This window comes from Stenella coeruleoalba (genome assembly GCF_951394435.1).
Source record: "Stenella coeruleoalba genome assembly, chromosome: 9".
In the NCBI taxonomy this organism is placed as follows: Eukaryota; Metazoa; Chordata; class Mammalia; order Artiodactyla; family Delphinidae; genus Stenella; species Stenella coeruleoalba.
The window spans coordinates 63,955,123-63,981,998 of NC_137155.1; the positions used below are offsets into that span (position 1 = coordinate 63,955,123).

At 45.0% G+C, this 26,876-nt stretch overlaps 1 long non-coding RNA gene across 1 annotated transcript in view; it reads left to right on the forward strand.

The window, feature by feature from the left end:
* The first annotated feature begins 375 nt into the window (after positions 1-375).
* LOC307191549 overlaps positions 376-26,876 on the forward strand; it is a 102,435-nt gene continuing 75,934 nt past the window's right edge. The window contains exons 1-2 of the long non-coding RNA XR_013829798.1: positions 376-1,163; positions 22,515-22,595. This is a non-coding gene — a long non-coding RNA (uncharacterized lncRNA). The remainder of the gene's footprint in view (positions 1,164-22,514; positions 22,596-26,876) is intronic.

The following is a 26,876-nucleotide window of genomic DNA, read 5'->3' on the forward strand; positions in this document are numbered from 1 at the left end:
TCTCTTTCTGGAGGACATGGTTAAACGTCAGTTACCATACAATCAGACAATGTAATATTTTTCACGGATAAAAATGCTACTTTTGAACCATTCTTATGGACATGGGGAAATGTTAATGTCACATCCGTTCAAATACTGCTTAGCCAATGCCTCTGTGGCAGAAGGCCAGCTGAATAGAGAGAAGAGCAGAAGCACAAACAGGCCACGTAAGAATCTACTGGAAATAACTCTCTTTGGCAGAAAAAACTGTTTTCCATCCCACAGCTAATTGGCCTGCTTTTCAGACCTCGTGAGCCAGAAGAGATCGCCCCAGGATCACAAACTTCGCAATTGCTGGGGCCCAGTGTGTCGCAGGCGCAGCGGGAGAGCTTCGGCCCCGCAAACCACCGGGTGATCTGGGGTCTGGGGAGGCGTGGGGGCGGTCCCGCAGTGGGGACCGCGGCTTTTCCCCTGCCGGCTGCTCATGGGGGCTGCGCCTTCCTGCCTCCTGACGCCGAGGTTCTAAGGTCCTGCCCAAGCACAGCCTCGGGGACCCTCGCCTATGGTAAAGAGTACCGGGAAAACTAGGGGTTTGGAGTACTTGGACATTTGCAAAAGCCGAAGAAATCCAGGCGGCCCCCGCGACCCTTATTTCCACCCGGGAGGAAGGACACCAGGAAGCGCGGAGCGCGAGATGGGGCGCCCTCCAGCGGTTCTGTTAGGTCGCCGGGCTTCTCCGCTCTCCTCCCGCACAATTGAAGGGTTCAGTCCGGCTTGATCTCTGCGACAGGAATCCCAGGTCGGAGGCACTGCAACAGGTAACGTGAAAGAGGCCTTGCTGGTGACATTACTGACCAAATGGAAAAAGATGCTTTCTAAGCTCCTTGAACGGCTCAGCCAGGGCGATTTCTGTTCCCAGCTAACATCAAGTGTCCTTTGGAAATAATAAAGGAACTTGGTAACGAGAAGAGAGAGAGCGAGTGTACTTGCATAAGGATTGCCATATAGAGCAATGAAACAGAACTGAGAATCCAGAAATAAACTCTCACAGTACAGTCAATTGAATTACAAGAGTGAGGAAACAGTTCAATGAGGAAAGAATAGACTTTTCAACAAATTGATATCCACATGCAAAAGAATGAACTTGGACCTATAATTAACTCAAATGGATCAACGACCTAAATGTAAGAACTAAAATTTTAAAACTCTTTGTATTTATTTATTTTTGGCTGCGTTGGGTCTTCATTGCCGCATGCGGGCTTTCTCTAGCTGCGGCGAATGGGGGGCTACTCTTCCTTGCGGTGCACGGGCTTCTCCCTGCAGTGGCTTCTCTTGTTGTGGACTATGGGCTCTAGGCGTGTGGACTTCAGTAGTTGTGTCTCACAGGCTCTAGAGGGCAGGCTCAGTAGTTGTGGTGCACTGGCTTAGTTGCTCTGTGGCATGTGGGATCTTCCTGGACCAGGGCTCGAACCAGTGTCCCCTGCAATGGCAGGTGGATTCTTAACCATTGTGCCACCAGGGAAGTCCCTAGAAAAGTCTTAGAAGGAAACATAGGGACAGATCTTTATGACCTTGGATTTGGCAATGGTTTCTTACACCAAAAGTATGAATAACAAAAGAAAAAATAAGTTAGAGTTCATCAAGATTAAAACTTTTGTGCTTAAAAGGATACCATCCAGAAGTAAAAAGATACCTCACAGAATGGAAGAAACTATTTGCAAATCATATATCCGATAAGGGACTTGTATCTAAACTATGTAAAGAACTCTTACAACTTAATTATTTTTAAATTTTTTAATACAATTTTTAAAGGTTACTTTCCATTTACAGTTATTACAAAATATTGGCTATATTCCCCATGTCTTACAACTTAATTATAAAAAGGCAAATAAGCCAATTAAAAAATGGGCAAAGGATCTTAATAGACATGTCCACATAAAATATATAAATACATAAGCACAGGAAAAGATGCTCAACATCACTAGCTGTCAGGGAAATGCCAATCAAAACCACAACCAGATACCAATTCATACCCAGTAGGATGGCTATTAATAAAAAGCCAGATAATAACGAGTGCTGGTGAGGATGTGGAAAAAGCAAAACCCTCACACACTGTTGGTGGGAATGTAAAATGGTGCATCCAGTTTGGAAAATAGTCTGGCAATTCCTCCAAAAGTTAAACATAGAGCTACCATTTGACCCAGCAATTTCACTCCTAGGTATATACCCAAGAGAATTGAAAACATATGTTCACACAAAAAACTTGACCACGAATGTTCATAGCAGTATTATTCATAGTAGCCAAAGTTGGAAAGAACCCAAATGTCCATCAAGTGATGGACAACAAAATGTTATGTAGCCATGCAATGGAACATTATTTGTTATAAAAAGGAAAGACGTCTGCTACATGCTATAACAATGGATGAACTTGAAAGCATTATGCTAAATGAAAGAAGTCAGTTGCAAAAGACCATATATTGCATGAAATTACATTTTAAATGCACGAATTGCAAGTTAAGTGAATTATATCTCAATAAAGTTGTTACCAAAAAAACTTAGGGACTAATTACTTTAAAAAGGTCCTTACTTTAAAACTAATTCACAGCAGAATTCCCTTAACTATCAGACTTAATAGGCACATTTTAAAATATGGCTCAATTCACACATATTTAATGCATGAATTGTTATAAGGAGTGTGGCATACATGTGTGAACTAAATTCACTCATCCTCTATCCAGAGTACCTGTGAAGGTGATGATGCCTGAATTTGGTCAACTCCTACGTATGAAGACCAAAGTAAACAAACAATGTGTAGTCATATACTCTTTCATAAATACCATCTCCCAAGAAAAATGCCACATCCTCTAAGAAAAGGATTTCAGGAATTAGTGTGTATGTAAAGAAACTATTTCTAGCGATCTTTTCAATGCAGCTGCTCAAGTTGGGTCCATACTCTTGAATCACTCTTCCTCTCTGCCAAGCCTTGAGCAGGCCATAGGGGCCTGGCTGAGCCCAGGGCCACTCAGTGTGCTGAGACTCCAGTCCTGGGGTGAAATCAGACAAAAGTCGTGGGCTTTCCTGGGCCATGTGATGCCTCCCCTGGGACACTGCCTATAAGTTGCCATGCCCAAGTAAACAATGAACTCACCTCATTGAGTCTTCAATACGTTATCTGTAAGGAAGAACACTGGTACTTGCCCACAGAAGAGCTGTAAAGATTAAGTGGGATTCAGTGTATTTAAAGAACACACACTAACTGCTACATAAATTGTAGCTGTTATTATTGTGATTACACCTAAGTTTAGAGCAGTTTGCATCAACATTATCATGTTTCATCAGCATCATCCACAGACTTGAAATAAAGAAAGGGTATATTTGGAGCAGAGAGTGGGAAAGGAAAGTTTGGAAAGCGTGCAGGAGGAGGAAAGTGCATTATGGGGACATAGGAAAGTTAGGAGAAAATGGTCTTTCTGGAGTGAAGTTCTGTGACACAGAGCCGTGGAAAACTGAGTCCAAAAAATCAGCAGGAGCCAGACAGCGAAGTCCTCTCACAGCTAGAATAAGACCTTTGATCTTGGTCCTGAGTGTGTCAGGCCCTGAACTCTGTTTTTAGTGCTGGCCAGAGTGACTGGATTCCTCCCTGGTGACCCAGTGCCAGGGCCTCAAAGCAGCAGAACTTCTGAGCAAATAGGGCAGTAGGCGGGGCCCACAGCACAGAGTGGCCCTTGTTGGGTCACTTTGCTGAGGGCCCCTGTGGTCAGCCCCAGGGTCATTGGCTCCCTGGCCAATGTGCCAGCCGGGCTCACTTATTTATCAGTGACCTTGCCTGATGCTCTGGCCATCAGGTCCTCAGGTGCCATCTAATACCTTGACTATGTGTTTACTTTTAAATCAGTTTTTTTAAAAAGTAATAAGTGATTATTATTGTGGAATATTCTCCAAATTACAAAGAAGACAATAAAAAATAGTAATTCCATTTCTCAGACCTAATTACTATCATTTTACTTCTACTATGTAGTTTTTTTTTTAAGACTTTTTTTTAGAGCAGTTTAAGGTTCACAGAAAAATTGAGGGGAAGGAACAGATTTCCCATATACCCCCTTGCCCCCAGCATATGCACAGCTTCCCATGTTGTCAACATCCTACACTAGAGTGGGACGTCTGTTACAATGGATGAGCTTACGCTGACATATTGTTATCATCCAAAGTCCATAGTTTGTTTACTTTGGGGTTCACTCTTGGCGTCGTATATTTTATGAGTTTGGACAAATGTATAGTGACCTGTATCCATCCTTATGGTATCATTTAGAGTATTTTCACTGCCCTAAATACTTCTGTGTTCCACCTGGCATCACTCCCCACCAACACCCCATCCCCTGGCAATCACTGATCTTTTTACTGTTTTTATAGTTTTGCCTTTTCCAGAATGTCATATAGTTGGAATGATACAGTATGTAGCCTTTTCAGATGGGCTTCTTTCACTTAGGAATATGCATTTAAGTTTCCTCTGTGTCATTTCATGGCTTGATAGCGCATTACTTTTTAGCACTGAATAACTTTCCATTATCTGGATGTACCACAGTTTATTTATCCATTCACCTACTGTAGGGCATCTTGGTTGCTTCCAGATTTTGGCAATTATGAATAAAGCTGCTATAAACTTATAGTTTTTAAACATAATTTTTAAATATGCTTCTTTCATTCAACAATAGATCATGAACAGGACTTCCCTGGTGGTTAAGACTCCGTGCTTCCATTGCAGCGGGCACTGGTTCAATCCCTGGTCAGTCGGGGAACTAAGATCCCTCAAGCCACGTGGCTCAGCCAAAAAAAAAGATCATGAACATTTTCTCAAGCCATAAGTATTCCTGTGCAATCTCATTTTAAGGATCATACTGCAATCCACCACATGGTTTAAATGAGTTAATACCAATAAAGCCTTTGAAACAATGAGTGGCACATGGTAAGCACTCAGTATATCTTAACAATTATTATAATATGGATATGTGTATAAACTATATGTATAATTTAATCAGCCCTTTATTATTGGACTTGAGGGTTGTTTTCACTAATATAAATAATGCTCCAGTGTTCATCCTTGCAGACAAATGTGTACTCATGGTTCTGATTTCCTCAGGATGTATTTATTCCTAGTTGTAGAATGGCTGAGTCACAGAATATGTAGCTTTTCTGTTTATCAACACAGATTCCTTTACCAATTTATATTTGCTCTAGGCTGCTAAAATATTTTTTTCTCTCCCAATAAGTCTGGGTTTGAAGCTAGTTTCTCCCCTGAGATTGAGGGGTGCTATGGCAGATAAAAACACGACCACCCCATTTTATGACAGGAGCTGGAAGGTGAACAAGAGGCTAAACGAGAACCCACGTAACCAGTAATGAAGCTGTGAGTAAAGTGCCTGACTCGGCTTCATCTCAGTTTCTTGACCTGTAAACTGATTTCAGCAACACCTACAACTCTTAACTTTGATGAGAGGATTAAATGAGATGACCAAGTCTCTTCCTACGGTGTTGAGCACATAGGAAGGGCTCACACATGGCAGCAGTCATTAGCAGATAGGGAAGCAGTAGTTAGTAGTGGCTCCACAGCAACATCGGAGGCACTCGATAGATTTATGAATGCTAACCTAACGGGCATAGACTTGCACTATAGAGCGTGAGGATCCATCAGAGTTTTTGGTACAGGGACCAGCATGCCTAAGCCAGGGCTATGGGGACTGGACCCAGCAGGCTGAGGGGTGGACTGGGGCAGTGGCACCTGGAGGCCAGTCCAGAGGTCACTGAAACTGTCTAGCGGGGACTGTTCACATCAGAGATTTTTGCCTGATGCATATTAAAAGCAATTATTTCCAATATTTGTTTTGTGAGCAGGAGAGATGACAAGCTCTAAAGCCCAGCATTTCTGTGTTGTTTTTACTTAAAATCCATTGGTCAATTAAGAATAGTGTGTGCTCTGGCACAACATGGGAATGTACTTAATACCCCTGAACTGTATACTTAAAATGGTTAAGATGGTAAATTTTATGTTATGTACATTTTACCACAATTTAAAATAATTTAAAAAAATAGGTTAAAAAAAAAAGGACTCAGTTCATAGTTAGAACAAGGGTCAGGGCAGCAGGAAAAAAAATATGGACAATATCTGATGGGGGTGGCCACATGTAGCCCTCTTTTGGGGCAGTAGCAAATGATAAGGAAGAAGGGCCATGGGCATGACGGTGGCCTAATAGTCACAAGTCTTGGATTTAAATCATGGTTCTGAATTTAATCTGTGAACTTGAACTAATCACTGTAACCATTATAAGCTTCAGCAACCTCCTCTGTTGAAGGGAGATAACAGGACAAGATCTCCCTGCTTAAGGGATGAAGCAGAGATCAAACCAGACTGAAATCAAATAAGTAATAAGCTCTGAGTTGTCCCCATTTTGTAAACTTTCAGTTCTACACTCCAGGCAGATTCAAGATGCTGCTGAAGTAAGCTCCTGTTATGAACTTGAAAATATTAAGTCGCAGTTCTGATCCTACCAGTGTCATGGGATTTCATCTCAGGGCTTGGGATGCTTTATATCAAACTGTGGTGGGAGGAGATGCAGACATGGAAGGAAACAGCATCTGTCTGCACATTCCGTTTTCCCCTCCAACTTCCAGGTATTCAGTAAAGGAATCTGACTGCTCCAAAAGGTCACACTCTGTCTTGTTCTGTTGTAGCAGGTCATGTCAGAAGTGGCTGTTCCACGCTGCAGTTGATAAATTGATATTTAATAGTTTTCCATGTCTTTTAAGAGTTTTATAATGGAAACAAATAAATGTAATATATGGAAGTATATGTACAAAAAATAAATAAGATAATAGTGTGTGCCTCTTTTGGAAGTGGAGTTTAAGAATGTGAGTTCCGTTCCTGCTGGGTCTGATATCAATAATGCTCTGCTTAAATCATGGCCCATGGTTTAGAAATAAGCATAAAGGATCCTTGACACAGGACGGATGGCTCTTGGTTACTTGGCAGCTGGTCATCCCGTTTACGGATGATTATTTTTCGACCCCCCTTCCATCTTTTCTCAGCCAGTTCTCTCAGTTAACATATACATCAAAGTAGAGGAAGGGAGAAAAGACGAAAAATCATGTCATGTTACAAGCACTACCTCCAGCGAGGGTTATATAAGATTAGCGGATTGACATCGTTGGATACTACGTCAATTATTGGTATTGTTCAGAGCCCCCATTCAGACAGAAAACACTGAGGTAGCTTCAGTCTCCATCTCGGCAATCTGGAAGGATGAGGTTTCTCTCAGCACTCACCAGGGATGGCTAATGGTCCATGTGAACAATCAGGAGTTAAGTCTATTGCAATATTAATGATTATGACTTAGTTTTGGTTTGGGCTTGAATTAATAATTCATTCATCATTGCTTGACTGTTTGAATGTGGCCAATTCTCCAACTGACTCCTCGGCTCACACACAAATGTCTGTTGCAGGGGGTTCCCAGGCCGGCTTCTGCATTGTCAGTGCTTCCCGGGGGGCTCAAAGACCCCTAGATCCGCACTCTGCCTTCAGAGAGCTGAGTTGGGGCCTTGTTTTGGTGACTGGTTTGGACTTCTGTGACTAATGGATTTACTCTTTGGTTCTTCGGGCTCTGTGGATTTTGGAGACCTCTACAATGGGAGTTGTGAGATTTTCTCTGTCAACCTTAGTTCCACAGCTTCCTTACAGACTTAACTATGTTTCCACCTCCTCCATTTTTCCCGACACATGATGTATTTATGAGAAAGCAGATGTCATCTCATTTGTGCCTCACGAAACGCTGCTCCTCATTGGAAAGATGTTTAATTCATATAGTATAACCCAGCTATCGACTGTGGTCTCAGGACCTCTCGAGATCTAGATAAGCTTAATTCTAACCTTTTCCCATTGATTGTAGAAGTCCACAGACTTGGCAAGATTCCTCTGAATTCCTGACAGTTTTTCATGATCAACTTCCCACTAAATTCGTTTCTTTGCCCAGTTTTGTTCTCCTCTCTGCGGCTTGTGGCTGTTCTCTATTTCTGCAGTTCCCTCGACCCAAACCAGGGGCCCAGCACTTCCTCCTGTTTTCTCAGTCCCTCTGATGTGACGATGAAAGCAAATCGTTGCATGTACCAGAACTTTGGCTGCAACCATTTGAAATCCATGTTCGTCCTGAGAAATTCTCACTTCCTGCAGCACCCGCAGTACCCCTGTTCCTTCTCTCTGTCTGACTCCTCTTGCTCTTCCCTTTCCTTTCCTCTTCTCTCTTTTTTGTTTTTCCCCTCCTTCTTAGGAACAAATAACTAACATTTGCAACAGCTTCGCTCACTTTTTTGGTTTGTTTGTTTTTTACATGTATTGTTAGAGTTTCACTTTCTGCCCCCAGAAACAACATTTCTGTGGGGAAGCAGAGCACTGAAGGGAGCCAAACTGCTTGGGTTCCAATCCCTATGCTACCTTGTCCTATACTATGACTCTGGGCAAGTCACTTCACTTCTCTGCGCCTCAGTTTCCTGTCCTGTAAAAAGCAAACAAAAAATCTTCATAGGACTGTAGAGAGGATTAAATGAGTTAATAATATATGTGCCATCGGTGGAGTAGTGGATAAACAAATTGTAGTATATCCATATAGTGGAATACTATTCAGCTATGAAAAAGGGATGCAGTACTGATATCTGCTGTAACTTGAATGACCCTCAAAAACATTACACTAAGTGAAAGAAGTCAGACAAAAATGTTACATATCATATGATTCCTTTCCTAAGATATATCCAGAATAGGTAAATCCACAGAAACAGAAAACAGATTAATGGTTACCAGGGGACAAAGGGAGGGGCAATGGAGAGTGACTGCTTGATTGTACAGGATGTTCTTCTGAGATGATGAAAAAGTTTTGAAACTAGAAAGAGGTGATAGTTGTACAACATTTGTGAATGCACTAAATGCCCCTGAATTGTACATTTTAAAATGGTTAATCATATGCTACATGAATCTCACCCTTTAAAATAAATAAATGTAAAGCATTTTGTGTATTTCCTGGTATACAGTAAATAATCAAAATATTATTAATACCCATCACCCCCTCTACCCAGCATAGAAGATTATTAATCTCAGCTGTTTTCAAAATAAGAGAAAAAAATCATTAAATAGCAAGCAGTATGAGGGAGTCTCAGACCCCAGGGAGAGAATTTTCCTGAGGCCTTCCCACTATACGGCTGCTAAGATAGTAACATTTCATCTCGTTGCAAGGAGAACAAATGGGAACCTGGGTCATGCAGTAAAATTAGTAGTTCTTGGAGAGTCTTTCGTCTCATTAATGTGGCTCCAGGAATTGGAAGTTGGAAAACGATTCCACTGTTTAAGTATCTCTGGCATCCACAACCTTCCTTCCATCCTTGTTTAGTGTCTTAGCCACACAGGCTTGCTCTACCATGCTGCCTCCCCCAAATCAGGCTCATTAGAAAGACTGGACTCTGTCACGGGGAGGTCTTCAGACATCACCAAAATCTCATCGATACCCTTCTGTGGGGACTGCATCTTGTTCAATATGCTCAGACCAGCCAGTCATGTGCCCCAGCTGAATGCAACTGCAGCCTTTCTGATTGCTGTTGCTAAATATATAGGATGCCCTGTACAATGCAAGTAGCACATCTTCATCACCATGGTGACTGGGCAACTTCTGTCTCCAAACACGTTCCTTTGCAGCATATGTCTACCAGGTACTGAAGGGAGCCAGTGAAGCTGTGAGTCTGGCAAAGGAGGGTCTCATCCCCTAGTCTCTGGTTCTTAGATCTGAGTGGTCTGTGCTCTATTCTTTGACTGTATGAGGCAATTTTGAGAGACCCTCTTTGTCAACACTGAACTCACGAATTTCCATCACCTAAAACTGGTTCAGGAAAAAAGCACCCAAGAGAAGGAGACTCTAAAAGGTGACAGCTGGGAATCTGGGGTAAGTCAGAGGATGCAGGATTCACCGGGTCATCCAGAAGGTGCAGACTCAGTGCTGACAGAACCAATTCCAGAAGCATCCACCAGAATCCCTTTTTTGGGAGATTCTCTTCAAGGATGGAGCTAAAAAAGATGTAGGTGCCTCAAAAAAAAAAAAAGATGTAGGTGCCTCAAGAGAGCCTCTTGCTTCTAAGGATATTGTAAGGTAAGCCATTTCCCCTCCGTTTCCCATTTGGGGCAGGGACAGACAGAAAGCCAGTGGGTATGGGAAGCTGGCAGGGGCTGTCCCACTTGCAACAACCACAGCTTGCTCTCTCGGGACTCTTGCATCCCTCCAGCACTACCAAGGCAGTACGTTGATTTTCACTTGAGTGCCTCTGGGCCTCTTTTTAACACGACCACTTTTTATTAACACCACTCCCCGCCGGCCCTTCTCGGGCACCAGTCAGTGCTGCTCTCAGCTCACAGTGGAGATTCACTGCCTCAACCTGACACCCAGGAGTATGGAACTGCCTTCAGAGTTTCCAAATTGCTGACTAGGAAACCCAGCTCACGGATTGGAGCCGTTTTCCTCAGGTCACCCCTTGGGTCCCACAACTCACAGAGCCAGGGATTTGACGAGCCGTTTTCTTGTGACTTAGAACAGCATTCTTCAACTCTTCCTGAGGCATTGGGGCTACCTGTGATGATGGGGGGCAGGGCATCCCCTATGCAATTCAAGTGCAGACTCCCAATTTTATCTGTTTTACAGGTTAAAAAATCCACGTGAGATTTCCTTTGAAGAAAAGTTTCAGAGGCCAAAGAGATGAGGAAAATCACTTCTTTGGACATAACTATCTTTTAAAAAAACAGCTACATGGAGATATCATTTATATACAGTATAATTCATCCTTTTTAGTGCACAGTTCTGAATTTTGATAACCACATATACTCAGGGAACCACCACCACAATCAAAGCCTAGAACATTTTTGTCACTCCAGGAAGTTTCCCGCTGCCCCTTTAGAGTCACCTGCAAGTCAAGCCCACACTCAGCTCCTGCAAGACAGATCTTCTGCCCCTTTTTTGTTTTGCCCCAGAATGCCATATAGGTGAAATCATAACATATGTGGCCCTTTTTAAAAATAATTTTTTTTATGTTGAAATAATTGTAGATTCACATGCAAGTGTTAGAAGTAATACACTCAGAGAGAAACAATAGAGGGAACCCTGCACCCTAACAATCACAAAACTGCAGTACAGTGTCACCACCAGGGTGCTGACAAGGAAAGTTAGGACACAGAGCACTGCCATCTCCACGAGGATCCCTCACGCTGCCATTTATAGCTGCACTGTCTTCCCTCTCCTTCCCCCTCCCCAACTGTTCTTAGATTAACACTAAACTTTCCTTCATTTGTATAAATTTGTCATTTTGAGATTGTTATATAAGTGGAATCATACAGTGTGTAACCTTTAGCGACTGGCTATTTTTTTTTTTTTCCACTCAGCATAGTTCTTTGGGGATTCACCGCAGGTTTTCTATGGTGTTTGCCTGGAGTAGGGTGGTCATTGTCCAAAAGTTTTCTATCTTGCGGATGCCCCTTTCCTGGTCCTCTGACTAGAGAAAGTGGGCTTCTCCTAGGACTTTTTGGGTCCGCGTTTGTTGATGTTTCAGATTGTTGCCTTCTTTAGTTCCAAAGCTGGGGTCTACGAGACAAAAAGAAAACCCATGTTGTCATCAGGTGCCTGGCTGGTCTGCACCTTCTCTCCCCCTTTCAGAATCTTCTTATGTTTATTTTATATATATAATGTTCAGGATTTTTATTTGTACTCAACAGGAAGAACAGAGAAGAGTATATCTACTCCATCTTCCCAGAAGCAGCAATCTTTTTAAACAACAATGCATCTAAGATTTACACTTCAACGCATTTTGGCAAAGGTTTACATTTGTATAACCTCTATCATGATATAGAATATTTCCATCACTCCAGAAAATTCCTTTATGGGTGCATGATTTTTTTGATACAAATCTGATTATGCTCCCTGGGAGGCCAGCTTCCTAGATGACCCCAAATGGTCCCCACATCTTGGTATTCTCACCCTCATGTAACACCCTCTCTTGGGTGTGGACTGGGTTTAGACTACCTTCTGGCCAATGAAATAGTGCAGAAAGGATGGCTTGTCATTTCTGAGATTAGGTCATAAAAGACTGTGGCTTCCATTTTTGGTGCCCTCCCTCTCAGATTACTCACTCTGGGAGAAGCCAGCTGCCACTTCATGGGTTCTCTCCTAGTGCAGGGGCCCAGGAATCAAGGACCTGGACTCCAGGCGGCAGCCAAGTGCGTGAGACTCCCTGGAAACAGATCCCTTGGAGCCGTCAGGGACTGCAGCCTCATGAGAGACCCTGTGCTGGACCACTCAGCTAAGTAAGGTGCTGTGGGTTTATGACCCTCAGAAATCCTGTGATGTAATATGTTTTTGTAGTTTTAAGCCGCTAAATTTTGGGGTAACTAATTGCGCAGCAGTAGGCAACTGATACACTCTCTAATCCTCCCCTCCACTGATCTGAGCTCTGCCAGCCTCCCTAGTCCCATTCTGCCCCGCTCTCTCCCTCTCCCCCTCCTCTCTCCACGCTCCAGCCACATTGATGTTTTGGTGTCTCTTCCCTCAAGACTCCATTCCTGGGACGCTCTGCCACCCCCACCTCCCCAGGCCAATCTCACCCTCCGTTAATCTCACTTGTCCTGCTGGTTGGCTCCAATGTCAGGTCTCCAAGGAAGACCCTTGATGATTAGGGTAGGTTGCCCAGGTGTACCCTCCTTTGATTCAAATTACCCATCATAATTGCAATGTATTGTCGTGCTTGTTTAGCATGTCTCCCCCTATGAGGATGGAAGCTCCCTGAGGGTGGGACTGTGTCTGTCTTGTTCACCCCTGTATCCCCAGTGGCATGAGGCCTGGGATCCTGTGTGTGTGATGAATAGATGGAGAGATGCATGAATTTCCTCTCAAGAAAGAGTGTATGGAGGAAGGTTTGGGAACAGAGCATTTCCTGGAGGTCTCCAAGAAATTGTCCTACTTCTGAACAGAAAGTATGAGATCCTAACGAAAAAAGGCAAAATAGGTTTCTTTTTAAATGTGCTAACTGGGGCTTCCCTGGTGGCGCAGTGGTTGAGAATCTGCCTGCCAATGCAGGGGACACGGGTTCGAGCCCTGGTCTGAGAAGATCCCACATGCTGCAGAGCAACTAGGTCCGTGAGCCACAACTACTGAACCTGCACGTCTGGAGCCTGTGCTTCGCAACAAGAGAGGCTGCGATAGTAAGAGGCCCATGCACCGTGATGAAGAGTGGCCCCTGCTTGCCGCAACTAGAGAAAGCCCTCGCACAGAAACAAAGACCCAACACAGCCAAAAATAAATAAATAAATAAAAAATAAAAAAATACGGGAGTCCATGTATTTTAAAAAAAAATGTGCTAACTGTAGGCAGAAGTGGCGATCCAGGCTCAGCGCAGGCATGCTCTCCTCAGCAAAGCATCCCTGGCCTCCCCAGCTGGAGTCCTCCCTTCCCTCCTCTGTGCCCCGTGGCTTGTCTGCTGCCTCTGGTCTGGGACCGGTTGCTCTAAACTGCATGTGTGGGCAGAAAGCTTCGTCTCTCCCATTCATGGCTCCTGTTCTCCTCTGGGTCCCCAGTGTCTGGCCTCCGCACCTGGCACAGGAAGCCATTTAAAGACCTGCTCATGGACCGGATTGAATCATTTTGATAATTATGGGAAGAAGGCTTTGGAGGCCTCCTCTCAAATTTACTCCCAAACTTTCTTTTGGAAAATTCAGTGCTTGTTCAGTTTCTTCAGCTGCAGTGAGGGCATTGATCTGCTCACCCATTTCCCACCTCTGAGCTGTCCCCATGGATGTGGAGACGCCCAGCCTCCCCCCTTCCCTCACCGACCATGTGGAGAAGGCTGGACAGCAAGCGTGAGCACTTGAGTCTTTGCACTGTCTGCTGCCCAGAAGTATCTCAGGGGCTCACTGCCTGCGGATGAGGTGGCCATGTGTCCTGGTTTGCAGGGACAAGCTGTGTGTGTATAACTGCTATCTTGGAATAATTTTTAATAGGGCCCCTTTCACTCTCAAAAGTGTCCCGTCACTTAATAAGATAGATGATAAGGTCCTCTACGCAGCAGTATCTTGCCTTGCTGCCAAGCTCATCAGCCTGAGCATTTGCACTGTTTTCCTTGAGTTCTAGGATTTCTCGGATTTACTGGATTCTTAGAGAGGTTGGCACAAAGCAGGGCAATTTTCATGGCCTCATTACGAATCCTAACTGGTCCTCTTTAAAAGCAAGTGGTTATAAATATTCTGTCCAATCCAGCGTCTCTCAGACTCTGCTTCCAAAGGACACTTCTGAAGATTCCCAAAGGAGTGCATTGAATAACGATGGCTGTGTCCCATGTCACAAGGAAATTATAACTCAGTGGATAGAATGGATTCAAGTTTCTTTTCCAACAAATTTTTATATACCTTTGGTAGCTGACCCTGCTTGTCAGCTGGCAGATAAACAAATACACAAGTGTTAAGTGAATATGAATTTTTAAACATTCAAGAAAGTGTTTAATAACTTATGTATTTTTAATGAGGTAAAGAATTCCTGCACACCTGGAACATGGTCATATTTTCATTAGGTAAAGTTAGTTTATGTGATGGAATTTAACATATCAACATGTCATAGTACTTCAGTATTAAATTCATATCTAACATCTGTTGAGTCTTAGTATGTGCCAGACAAGTGCTGAATGAGTCACATACATAATTTCATCCTTGCAATTACCCCATGAGGTAGGTAGCAGGACCACCCATATAAAAGAGGAATCTGGGGATTTGGGAAAGGACTCCAGGTCTCATGACATCCAGGTCCAGGTGCTCTGCCACCTAAACTCTTTTGAAATGCTCTTTGAAACTTCCTAGCTAGTCATTATAGTCAAAAAAGCATCTATCATTTGCCCTTTGCCCTTAGGCCATCATTCCGTAGCAATTAGAGAAAGCTTCTGAAGCTACAGTGACATCTGAGTTTTCCTTTTGACACTGAAAAGACCTCTTCTTTTGCTATAGTTTTTTTTTTTCTTTTAAGAGAAGAGTGTAATGAATCTGGAAAAGCTGAGGCCATGTCATATAAAATACAATGCTGCTGGTTTGCCTAGGGACCTCTCTAAGTCATGGGCTCAGCACACTTTTTGCTGCAATGCTCTGTTCCTTCCAGACCTCCACTTTAGTCCACCTCTACCTATTCCTTAGTTTACCTAAGGAGGGCACATTGGGATTGTTGTAATCTGGTACAAAACAGATGCTCAATAAACATTGGTTTTAAGAATGAATGCATTAAGGTAAGGGAATGAAGGAATGACTCAACATCACTTTCATCAAGATTATGAGATGGAATCCTGCAGAAACTGCTGCATTTTGCCAAATCCCCTTCCTTAAGTTTCTGGGTGACTGCCAGGAACTTGAATCTCTGCGTTCCCTGGTTAGTCAGACGAAAGAGACTGACTAGTGGTGTCAAAGATTCTCCTTGGTCCTATGACCTCATCAAGACCTTTGGAAGGTGGAGAAGAGAAATATTACCTATCTGTTTTGCTGACTGAAAATACCTTTCAGTCTGGCCGCTTCTAAACTCACCAGCGAGCCTTTCATTGCTGTGTGTGAGCAGCCGTGCTTCCTACGCTTGTCACTGGACCACCGTAAGCTCACCTTTACTTTGGGACCTGGCATGTCATCGCCTCCAGTGAATAGAGCCATCTTGCCCTGCCCGCCACCCACATGTGCATTTGCCCTGTTCACACCAGGCAGCCAGACCACGTTCCTGCTATTTCCTTTTCAGTGATTGGCAACAGGCCACTCAAACCTGGAAAACATTTCCTGCATCCTGACTGTCGGCGGGGAGGACCCAGAGAGAGGTGACTGACTCCACCGAGATGCTTTTCTTGCTCATGCAGGGAGAGCACTTACTGCCAAAAGTGCTGAAGGCCTTTGTGTCCCCCTGAACGTGTCAGAGCCTGAACAAGCTTTGCATTCCAATGCTCCACTTTCCTGGAAAGCTCCCTCCCTTCTCTCCAGGGCTTCGTCTCATTTCTCCTCAGCTCCAGACAGAATTATAATGCGTGCATCTTCTGGCCTCTGGGCCTTCTCGGGTCCACAGACAGAGTGTAGGTCACTTTTTCTCCACATGACTTGTAAAATAATGTTTTATTTTTAAAACAATTAATACAAAGTTAATAATAAATATATTCATGGAAGGAAATTGAGTAATGCAGGAAACAAAAGTAAAATTATCTATCACTATCTTGCACTAACATCTATTAACATTTTGCTATGGATGTGTCTAGTCTTTTTTTTCAATCTGTTTTATTGATTATTAGGAGGAAAAAACTCCAAATAGGATTATACCAGCTTGAATATTTGCTTAACTACTGATTCATTTTTCTGCATTCTCTTATTAATTTTTTAAAATTTTGTCATAATTTTAAATTTACAGAAAAGTGGCAGAGATAGTATAGAGAGTTCCCATATACCCTTCATCCAGCTTACCGTCATGTTAACATCTTGCATAACCATGGTATATTTGTCAAAAATAAGAAATTCACACTGGTGCGATCCTAATAACTAAACTACAGATTTTTTTTTTTTTTTTTAGGATTTTACCAGTCTGTCCTTGCTTTTCATGACCTTGGTACTTCTGAAGAGTATTGGTCAGGTATTTTGTAGGATATCCCTCAATTTGGGTTTGTCTGATGTTTTTCTCATGATTAGATTTGGGTTATGGACTTTGAAGAAGACCACAGAGGCGTCTTTTCACTTCCTTATTTTGTCCTATGAAATACGCACACACACACACACACACACACACACCCCTCACCTAAAACTTTTGGATTGAAGAGGAGGTTAAAACTATGATTTATTAGACAAACTCTTGACGTGTATCTTCAACTACTTCATGCCCACTGCCTGGCCTGGGGATGCCCCAAGTAGGTGCTCCCTCAGTGTTTGTTTCATGGTTGGCATTAGTGTCCAGGCCAGGACACTTCCCTCTGGGGAAATGATGGACTGGGTGGCAGCTACTTTGTTCATCTTGAGAGACAACAGAAAAAGAAAGATAAACATAAAAAGCAGAGACCAAGTTTGTGCTGAGAAGAAATATATCATTTTCTTGAAAATAAAGACATAAGATGTAAAAAATGGAAATGAGGAAAGGGGAAGATATTAAGGGAAGAGAGAATATCAGAGCACAAACTGCTGGAGACAGTTGGGGCTCCCAGTTATCCCCAAGTTCAGCAACCTTCTGGGATCACCGTTTGTTTTGATATCCAAAATAAATCTCCCTCTTTTGCCACATAAATGTGGTAAGTGCAGGACCCTCGCTGAGAAGGCAGGAGCTCTGGGACAGGAGAGCGGGGGGAAGCTGACTCTCACACAGAACCCTGTCCAGGCCTCTCCCTGACCACCTCTGGAATTAAGGAATATTAATGGGGAACAAATTCATAACTCCTCAAACCCTTCCAAAATCTCTTTTGTCTATTTCCTAGCAGATAATAGATGCTCCAGAGCATCTCACTTGTCAAATTCCCTTTGAGCTCTTTCTGATGCCTAGTTTCCTCCTACAGTTCAGGGCCTGTTTCTCTCTACCCCCGTTTCCAGGGTTAACACAAACATTTTATAACTTGGTTAGTAAAGACTAACCTCTTTTTTTAAATTTTATTTATTTTATTTTTGGCTGCTTTGGGTCTTCGTTGTTGCGAGCAGGCTTTCTCTAGTTGTGGTGAGTGGGGTCTAAACTCTTTATGGAGTAGGGAAGAGGGAAAATCTGAGGAGGAAAAGACAAAATTATCTTTAGCTGGTTAGGGGTGGGAGGAGAGAGAAAACATACTGAAACCCTGGGTAATCATTAGTTAAATCCATTTCACCTGTAACCTGCCTTTACTAATCAAGGTTGTTTTAATTGTTGCTACAAAAGACTTGCATGTCCTCCAAGTAGCACGTAGCTTAATAAGATATTTGCCTGGGCTGTTTTCCAGGAATGTGGAGTCAGCTGTGTCTAGTTCGAGCTGAGCTGGTTAAGACCGGTTAAGACCACCAACCCTCCAATTGGGCATGCGTGAGTGTCAGCTCAGTGACCTTTTGGCGTCAGAGGGCCCAAAACTCCACCCTCAGATCGTGCTAAGCGCCTCCATTTTGAACGTGCAGAAACCTGTAGCTTAGTTACACCTGTACAGAATGACAATTACCGCACCTTTTTTCAATCACCTTTCACTATTCTCCCCACGCTCTCCACGCCTCAGACCGCCCTGCTGCTTTATTCTTTATCTCATAAATACGCCATGGCTTGAGCGTAAACCCTCTCTTTGCTGCAAACCTTAGCGTCTCAGTATCTCGGCTTGCTGCACGTCAGGCAAAACGATCATGGTTCGGCCACGATACCTCCCATCATACAGAGATGAAAGGAATCAGGTACGTGCCTTGTTTGATAAAGGAGCCTGAAAGGAAGGCAGGTCAGAGGCCTGCACACCTCCTCTTGGGGTTGGGGGGTGTATCAGGGAAGGTCACATTAATGTTTGAGGGCTATGTCGAGCAGAGTAGGAATTTCAGGAGGGGTAGAATTTATCACTTGGTGCAAGCATAATGACTCTGAGAGGTAGTTTTATCGTTTCTGATTACAGATGAGAAAAATTAGCTCAAAGAGGAACTATAACTTGCACACCCATGATCATCCTATTGGTAGGTGGCAGAAGTAGAACTAGAGTCCTTCTCTGACTTGAAAGACCACATTTTTAACCCTGAACCACACTACTGCTCTTAACTGAAACATCACTTTCTCCAGATTTTACCAGCTACATCCAGATCTTGGGTCTCAGGCCACAGAACCTCACAGTGATCAGGGTGAAATTGACTGGACTCTAACTTTGGTATATTGCTGTTTTCCATCTTATACACTGGGTGTGAGATAATAGCAGAGACGTCTATCTTTCTCAAGAAACTAAACTAGAATTGGAAAGAGATTCAAAGTGACTTGACAAGAAAGCCCCGCTCTCTCCTCACAGGACTCTTCCTCTGCCTTGTTGCTTGGGTCACAGCTCTGCCCAGTGACCGTTTACACTCTTCCCACCCTCCAGTGCTGCCTGTGGATAGCCCTTCTCTGAACTGAGCTGCTGAACGTTCGAGACTGCTTCTGGGAGAAATGTGCTGTGAAGGGTGGAGAAAGAGTGGGACAAACCACATTTGAAGTATAGCTGTCAAAGGCCATCAATCCATATGTTTGTTCACGATCTTTTTGGATTCTCAGAATTTTCTGATTAACTGCTTGGAAGCTTGCATGTCAGTGGTGCAGTGGGGACTCCACTCCCTCTCCAACCTATAAATAAAAGCAGAGCTCCATTCCCTGCCAATGCACTGCCTGGGACACTGGCCAGGTGCCTGCGGGTGGGAATGTTATTAGATGCTCAATAAATATTTGTTGAATCTTGACTAAATTCACCCCTGCTCAGAGGTGGTGAATAGACAGAGGTGAGAAAAAGTACCCTTCTCTTCTCCTAGGACATTGATTTGGTTATTATATTAGCAATAGAAATGCAAATTAGCATGTGCTCAGAGCTGGTTGGAAATCTGTCCATTGATCCAAATAAAATTTAACATACTCCATAGCTCTTCTTGCTATCCTTGGGTTAGGTTTTTAGGGGGTTTAAATAATGTACCTACAAAATTGAAAGCTAGAAAAACTCCAAAGTGATCTAAGATTGATCTGAACAAGGAGATATTGTCTTGAACTTCAAGGTGTACACGTGAGAAACGCTGGGACATCCCCATATATGCTGTCATAAAGAAAACCAGTCCTCTGGGAATTTTTTTTTTTTTTTTTTGTAGTACGCGGGCCTCTCACTGTTGTGGCCTCTCCCATTGCAGAGCACAGGCTCCGGACGCGCAGGCTCAGCGGCCATGGCTCACGGGCCCAGCCGCTCCGCGATATGTGGGATCTTCCCGGACTGGGGCACGAACCTGTGTCCCCTGCATTGGCAGGCGGACTCTCAACCACTGCGCCACCAGGGAAGCCCCATTCATTCTTTTTTAAAGAAATATTTCTGAGTATCACCCCAGCTAAGCACTGATATGGGGATGAGCAAGATTGGTTTCTTGCCTCCAAGGAGCTCACGATACTGGAAGAGCAGACTCAGCCAACGCTTATGGTACTAGTTAATGCTGCCGTGTGTGCTGTGCAGGGGGAGCAGGCAGGGGAGGGGGAGGGAACCCCGACTGAGCTAGCTAGACAACAGGGGACGCTTTCTGGGGGAAGTGTCTCTGGAACTGGACCTTGAAGAATGAGTCAGACAGACAGTGAAGGATAATTCCAGGCAAGAGGAACAGCATGAAAGTGCTCTGGAAAGAGAGAAGTTTGGTTTTGCTGCAGTGAAGAGTGCTCAGAGACGAGGCCCTAACAGCTGAAAGGGTTGATCACAAAGGGCTTCGCAGACTTTGCTGCCGGAACCACCAACCAGAGGCTGGAGGCGGGGAGTGCTATGAAGACACCTGACGTGAGTGAAAAGTAATGAGGTGCAACTTGGCTTTGCCAGTGGAAAGAAATGAGACAGAGGAGAGACCTATGGATATTCTGGGTGGCAGTAGAAGTCTAAGGTAGGAATTTTCTACGTGTTTGTGGGCGCAGTAAGTAGGCTGCGGTAGCTGGAAGTGGTGGTGACGTGCTGGATGCCAAGGGCTGGGAAGGGGTTGAGATTTTCCCTGCTTGCAAGCAGATGAGTTAGCCTGCCCCAGTGCGTGGATGCTGACAGAAGACACACAAGTCCTGAGTTGGGGACCAAGGACTCTATTACTTGTAGCAATAGCAAGATCCAGAGTGTCGGCACAGTCACATCGGTTCTGAGCCCCGAGACCCACAGGGGCCATACAGGTGGGCGACACACAGGAAAGGGATCCTGGGCCTTGAGAGCCCACCACCTTACAGCAGCCTGCTCTTTGAGAGAGAGACAGTATCTCATCCCTCAAGGGTGCTTGCTGCAAACGCAAGCAGGAGAAACAGCCTGGGACCAGTTAAAGAGAGACCGAGGCCTTGGCAAGATGTGCAGGAGTGCCAGCGACCCTTGGAGAAGTGTCTCCCAACATTGGAAAGATGTTTTGTGTCAAATGTTGAAGGCCCATGGATCCAACGTAAGCAATTTGGAATTTATCCTGTTGGCTAAGGGAAACAACTGTAACTGTTTTTGGGGTAACCGAGGACTGTTAAATTGGGGAGCTTAATCTGGAAATGGGGGTAAGGCTGGGGCAGACTAAAGATATCCATGCATTCCTGGACATTCCTTTCCCAGAGAGATAAGATCTTTCTTGACACTGAGCAGCCTCTGTGACTGATTTGGTGGGAGTAACACCTGGGCTTGGACGCTGGCAGCTTCTATCTCCTCAATCTTGGGACTCTTTCTGGGGGCCCTGAGTCATGTAGGAAGACAGGCTACTCTGGGATTGCCATGCCAGAAAGCCTACATCTAGGCCCTCCAGCTTCCAGCCAGCTCTACCACAGTGCCATATCTGTGGCTGAAGTTGTCTTGGACTCTCCACACCAGCCTATCTGCCAGCTATGAACCCCTGGGTGACTTAAGTGGACACCACATGGAGCAGAAGACCCACCAGCTGAAAGCGGTTCAGATGCAACACAATCTTAAGCTGTGATAAAATGATTGTTGTTTGAAAACACAGAGTTTTATAGTAGAGGCATACCTTGTTTGGTTTGTTTCACTATATCATGCTTTGCAGATACTGCGATTTTACAGGTTAAAAGTTTGTGGCAACCCTGCATTGAGCAAGGTTATCAGCGGCATTTTTCCAACAGCATTTGTTCATTTCATGTCTGTGTCACATTTTGGTAATTCTCACAGTATTTCAAACTTCCTCATTGTGTTCTGTGATCAGTGATCTTTGTTACTATAGCAAAAAGTTTATGACTCACTGAAAGCTCAGACGATGGCACTTTTTAGCAACGAAGTATTTTTTTTTAGCAATAAAGTATTTTAAATTAAGGTATGTATTTTTGTAAAGACACAGTGCTATTTCACACTTAATTGACTATAGTGTAAACATAACTTTTGTATGCACTAGGAAAGAAAAAATTCACGTGACTTGCTTTATGGCGGTATTCTTATTGCAGTGATCTGGAACCGAACCCACAATATCCCTGAGGTATGCCTGTAGCTGTTAAGCTGTAGGTGAGATTGCAGGCTAAGAGTGCAATGAAGAGTCTATACAAATCGGAAAGGAGATAAGCAGGGTTTGCCTTAGAAAGCCAATGGAAGCAGGAGTCCTTAAAAAGGCACAATGAGGGTGGTTGGGTGCATAAAAGTCAAAACCTTCAGCAGAGCCACCTTGGAGCACTGACTGCTCCTGCAGTGAGGGTGCAAAACACACATCCACGGGCCTTTGTTATGCTGGTCCTTGGCCTGGGAACCTTCTCTCCAGCTTCATCTTTTAAGACTTAGGTTGAGTCAACTCCTTCTGTGCAGTCTTTTCCTGAAAGAGTATTCATTACTTCCTCTTTTCCCAGATTCCCCAGGCGTGCCTCTGGTGTGGGACTTGCTGGCTGCTTGATGTGAGCACCTGCCCCCATGGACTGGCATTCCTTCAGGTCAGAGTCTGTGTCCTTTCATTTCCATGTCCTCAGGCACCAGCTTCCAGTCTCAAGGCCTGGGTATCCGAGGCACATAGTAGATGATCAACAAATGATTTGCAAACAAAATGTTGGTTGAGTTTCTAGAACAGGATGCAGAGTTTGGTGGTTCTCTTGTTTCTTGTTCAAGTTGAAGTTTTTGTTTCTGGATACTTTTTTTCCACCATTTTCTTTTTAATTGGGGTATAGTTGTTTCACAATGTTGTGCTAGTTTCTACTGTACAGCGAAGTGGAGTTCCCTGTGCTATACAGCAGCGGACACTCTTTTCTTGTAAAAAAAAACAAACAAACAACAAAAAAACTGATGTCTGGATCCCACTCCCAGGCTTCTGGTACAATTGGTCTGGGTTGCAGCTTGGGCACTGAGAATTTTAAAAGCTTCTCAGATGATTCTAATACACAGTCAGGGCTGGGACCATGATTGTGGTCCAATCTCCATTCCTGAGATTTCTCTTCCATATCTTAGTCTCTCCTCTCACCAGGAAGACCATGTGCTCCTCATTAAACCAGCTGGGGGACAGCCAGCCCCAGCGGCAAGGGTCCAGAGTGAAATGCATGCAAGAACTGAAGGATACAGACTGAGTGAATGTGTGTGTGAGCGTGTGTATGTGTGTACACGTACATGCTACCTGAGTACATATAGTGCACCTTCATGGTAATAGCTGTCGTCATGTATCGATATATATTTTTGAGTCTCATTTTTCTCACCTGGAAAATTAGACTTTTGTCTAATTTCTAAAGTCTCATTTAATTCTAAAATGGTCAGATTTCATCAGGCGAATGTCCTGGGAGCGGCCACATCACAGTGAGAGCAGAGCGAGGGCAGCCCACAGTGACAGGAGCCTGCAGGGATGGGGGGAAATCATCTATTTGCCTGCAGCAGAGATGAGGCTGGGGTTACATTTGGGGCCACTTCTTGGAGGCCTTGAATGCCAGGCTGAGGTGAGTGTGCTTACTGCAACAGGTGATGGGGGTTAGTGAAAGGCCTTATCAAGGAATTGACATGATTGGAGCTGGGTTTCCGAGATGAGTTTGGTGAGGCTGTGCACATGGCTGGAAGGGAGAGAGATGAGCCGGGAGGAGAGACCCAGTAGGAGAGGCCAGTCCGGTTCTAGCTAGGAGGGGAACGGGGCCTGAGCTGCTGCGGACCAGGGGCAGAGAGAAGGGACAGATGACGGGGAGGCTGAAGGGGTCCATGAGACAAGACTTGGCCATGGATGGCTGGGAGGAAAGAGAGAGCAAGGAGAGTCAGAGTGACTCCAGCTTTGGAACTGGAAAGGTTGCTTGAGGCCTCTGTTCATCTGTGTTACCAACCAAGACCCCTCTTGAAAGCTGCCTGTCCAAATAGGCCTGGCAGCCTTAGTAGGCAGCATGGCAGGGGTTGAGAGCTTGATTTGTAGAGTAATCCAGATCTGAGTTCAACTCCCAGCACTGGCCTTTCTATCTGTGTGCCCTTAGACAACTGACTTAACCTCTCTGAGCCTCAGTTTCCTTATATACAAAAATGTGTATTTTAATAAGGTTTTTGAGAGGATTAAATGAGGTTGTAGTTATAAAATGTATATTTACAAAAGGCTTGGCACAAGTATACAGTTGAGAGCTCAGTAAATGTTAGCTGTTAGAATTACTATCTTCTCTCTGGCTCTCTTTCTCTCTCTCTTTCTCTCTCTCTCTCTCTCTCTCTCTCTCTCACACACACACACACACACACACACACACACACACACACACAGAGACACACTAGCATTTCAGGGTCTCTTTTCTTTTGCTGTTCTAAAACCTCCAGTTGGACAGGGCAGTGGCCAGGGCACCCATCCTCCAGCTGTGGGCTGCTGAGGGCTCAGATCTGCCCCCCTTCCCTCCAGAGTTGTCCACAGCCCGGCAGAAGCCACCTCCCCCAGGGGTGTCCAACCTGCCTCCCCCACAAGCCCGTCTAATGCCTGACAGCAACAAGGTACAAAAGTGTGGCCTCTGTCTCATGGTGAAGTCAACTCTGTGCTGCAATTCTTACTCCAAAGCACCCTCTGGGAAGGCTGAAGCCAGATGCCAGCTGAGACTATATCCCCTGCCTTACCCTCCCTCTCTCCCTCTCTCCCCTTGTCTTGAAAGCATCCCCCCAATAAAGCAAGTGAATCCCTGCCTCAGACTCTCGGCAGGTTTGGGGAGCATGGCCCATGGCTGACGGTCCTTTGGTTCTCTATTCAGGCTTCCCCTCAGATACTGTCAAGCCTGGGCTCCATGCTGGGGGGCCAGACAGAGCAATCCTTGCTCCCAGCCCAGGTGCCTGGATCTCTGGCATGGGAAGGGGAACCAGGTTCCTTCTGGAACAGGAGAGGCATTTAGATAACACTCAAACCATGAAGCACCCAACCCCTCCTCTGACTTCTCCAGGTCGTATTTGTATGTCACCTATGACCCTCTCTGCCCTGTGGAGTTGCTGCTCTGCCCTACCATTGGGCCGTGAGCATCCATGGGACAGGAATTGCAGTCGAGTGGTTGCTGCACCCCCAGCACTCAACGCGGGCCTGCACACAGGTGTGCAGGAAGCATTTCAGGAACTGCATTTACTTGGACTGAAAAACAGTTACAGCAAGATCACCAAAGAGAGCAGACAGTGATGGCCAAAGTGAAGGGTCCTGCAGGGACCCACTGAGATCTGGGCCTGCCTGGTAAGATGGAAGATTCCAAAGAGAAGCAGCTGTCAGTCACCAGGCAGAGTCACAATGCTGCGAGCACTCCATAGGCTCTCATTTAGTTCTTAAAACCTTCCTTGGTATATCTTACCATCTCCGTTTTACTGATGAGGTCACTGAGGCTCAGAAAAATAAGTAACTTGACCAATATGAAGTGTAAGAATGTGGTGGAGGTGGATTTCGAGCCCTTGTCCGGCTGTACTCTTTCCATGATCACAGCATCTGAAATGATATTTTGAAGAGTTTGGAGTTGCTCTTCTGGGAATCTGCATCCCTACTGACACGAGCTAGAAAGGACTGGCTGGCGACCGTGTTGGAGACGGACTGCTTGGACGGCTGGATGGAGGTGGGAAAGGAGTTTGGATATGAATACACTCTTTTATTGGGGGACAGCAGAGTCAGGAGCATCACAGTGTGGCTCTGAGGAGTCGAGCGACAGAGGCCGGGCTGATGCGGTGGATTGTCCGGCGAAGGGAGACGCCGGGCTAGATGCCTGATTCACTGAGACCCCCTGGCTCTGGGCAGGCGGGAGCCCCCGGCGCTGAGCTGTGTGACTCTCTCTGGGCTCCATTTCTCATCAGTCAAGGGAGTGGGGTGATTGGAAGGTTCCTTCCAGCTCCGGGTCCCTGATTCTCAATCAGTGAAAGGTCTGATGTTTCCCATCCCTCTTTGCTCCTCTCTGTGTAAATCCTGGGCTGCCGACCAGTGATCCAAGTCCCTCAGCCCAGCCAAGGCGACAGAAAGCCTGACTTTCTCAGCCCTGAAAAGAGCTGACAGGCTGTTCTCTGGGCTCCCCTCTGCAGGGAGCATTGACAAGAGCTGGAAGAGGAGACTGGCATGGGAGCCTTCTTGCGTTGTTCCACAAAGGACCTCTTCTCTTTCCCAGGCATGATGACAAATACTGCTGCTGCCTCTGGCTGTAAGGGCTGGGGTGTGTGGACAAGGTTCCCATGCCTGGGCTCTTAGGAAAATTGCAAGCAAAGAAAAAAAAACGTGCATGGGCTTTTGGCTGGGCTTTTTTGACTTGATGCCAGATAACCACTGGGTTCAAAATTACATCACTACTGACTCTCTGAGTAATCAGAGTAATTTCTCTGTTTGAGCATCTTGGAAGAATAGCTACCTTGGCAACAGATTGTTATCAGTTCCTTAATGATTTGTGCTGAGGAACAGTTTCCTTTATGCTGAAAACCGGTGGCCTAAACGCTGGATCTGGCCAGCTAACCCATCTATCTCTGAGTGGTTTGCTTAGTACTGAGAAATGGAGCTGGGTCTGACAGCCTACTTTGTCTGTTAAGCAGCAAAGGCCAGGCCAGTGGTGCTGGGATTCCCGGTATCAGCCCCCCTCACCCCCAGCATTGGACTCAGCTGAGCCTCTGGAATACACAGTCCCTACCCACTGAGGGTTGCTCAGCGCTGCGGGAGGGTCTGATATGACACATCCAGCACTGGCCCCACATGCTGGCCCATCCTTCTGAAGCCACTGGGGCTTCTGTTCCTGATAGAACAGTGTTCTGTTCACTCTCCCTTGCTTCTTGCTCAGCTC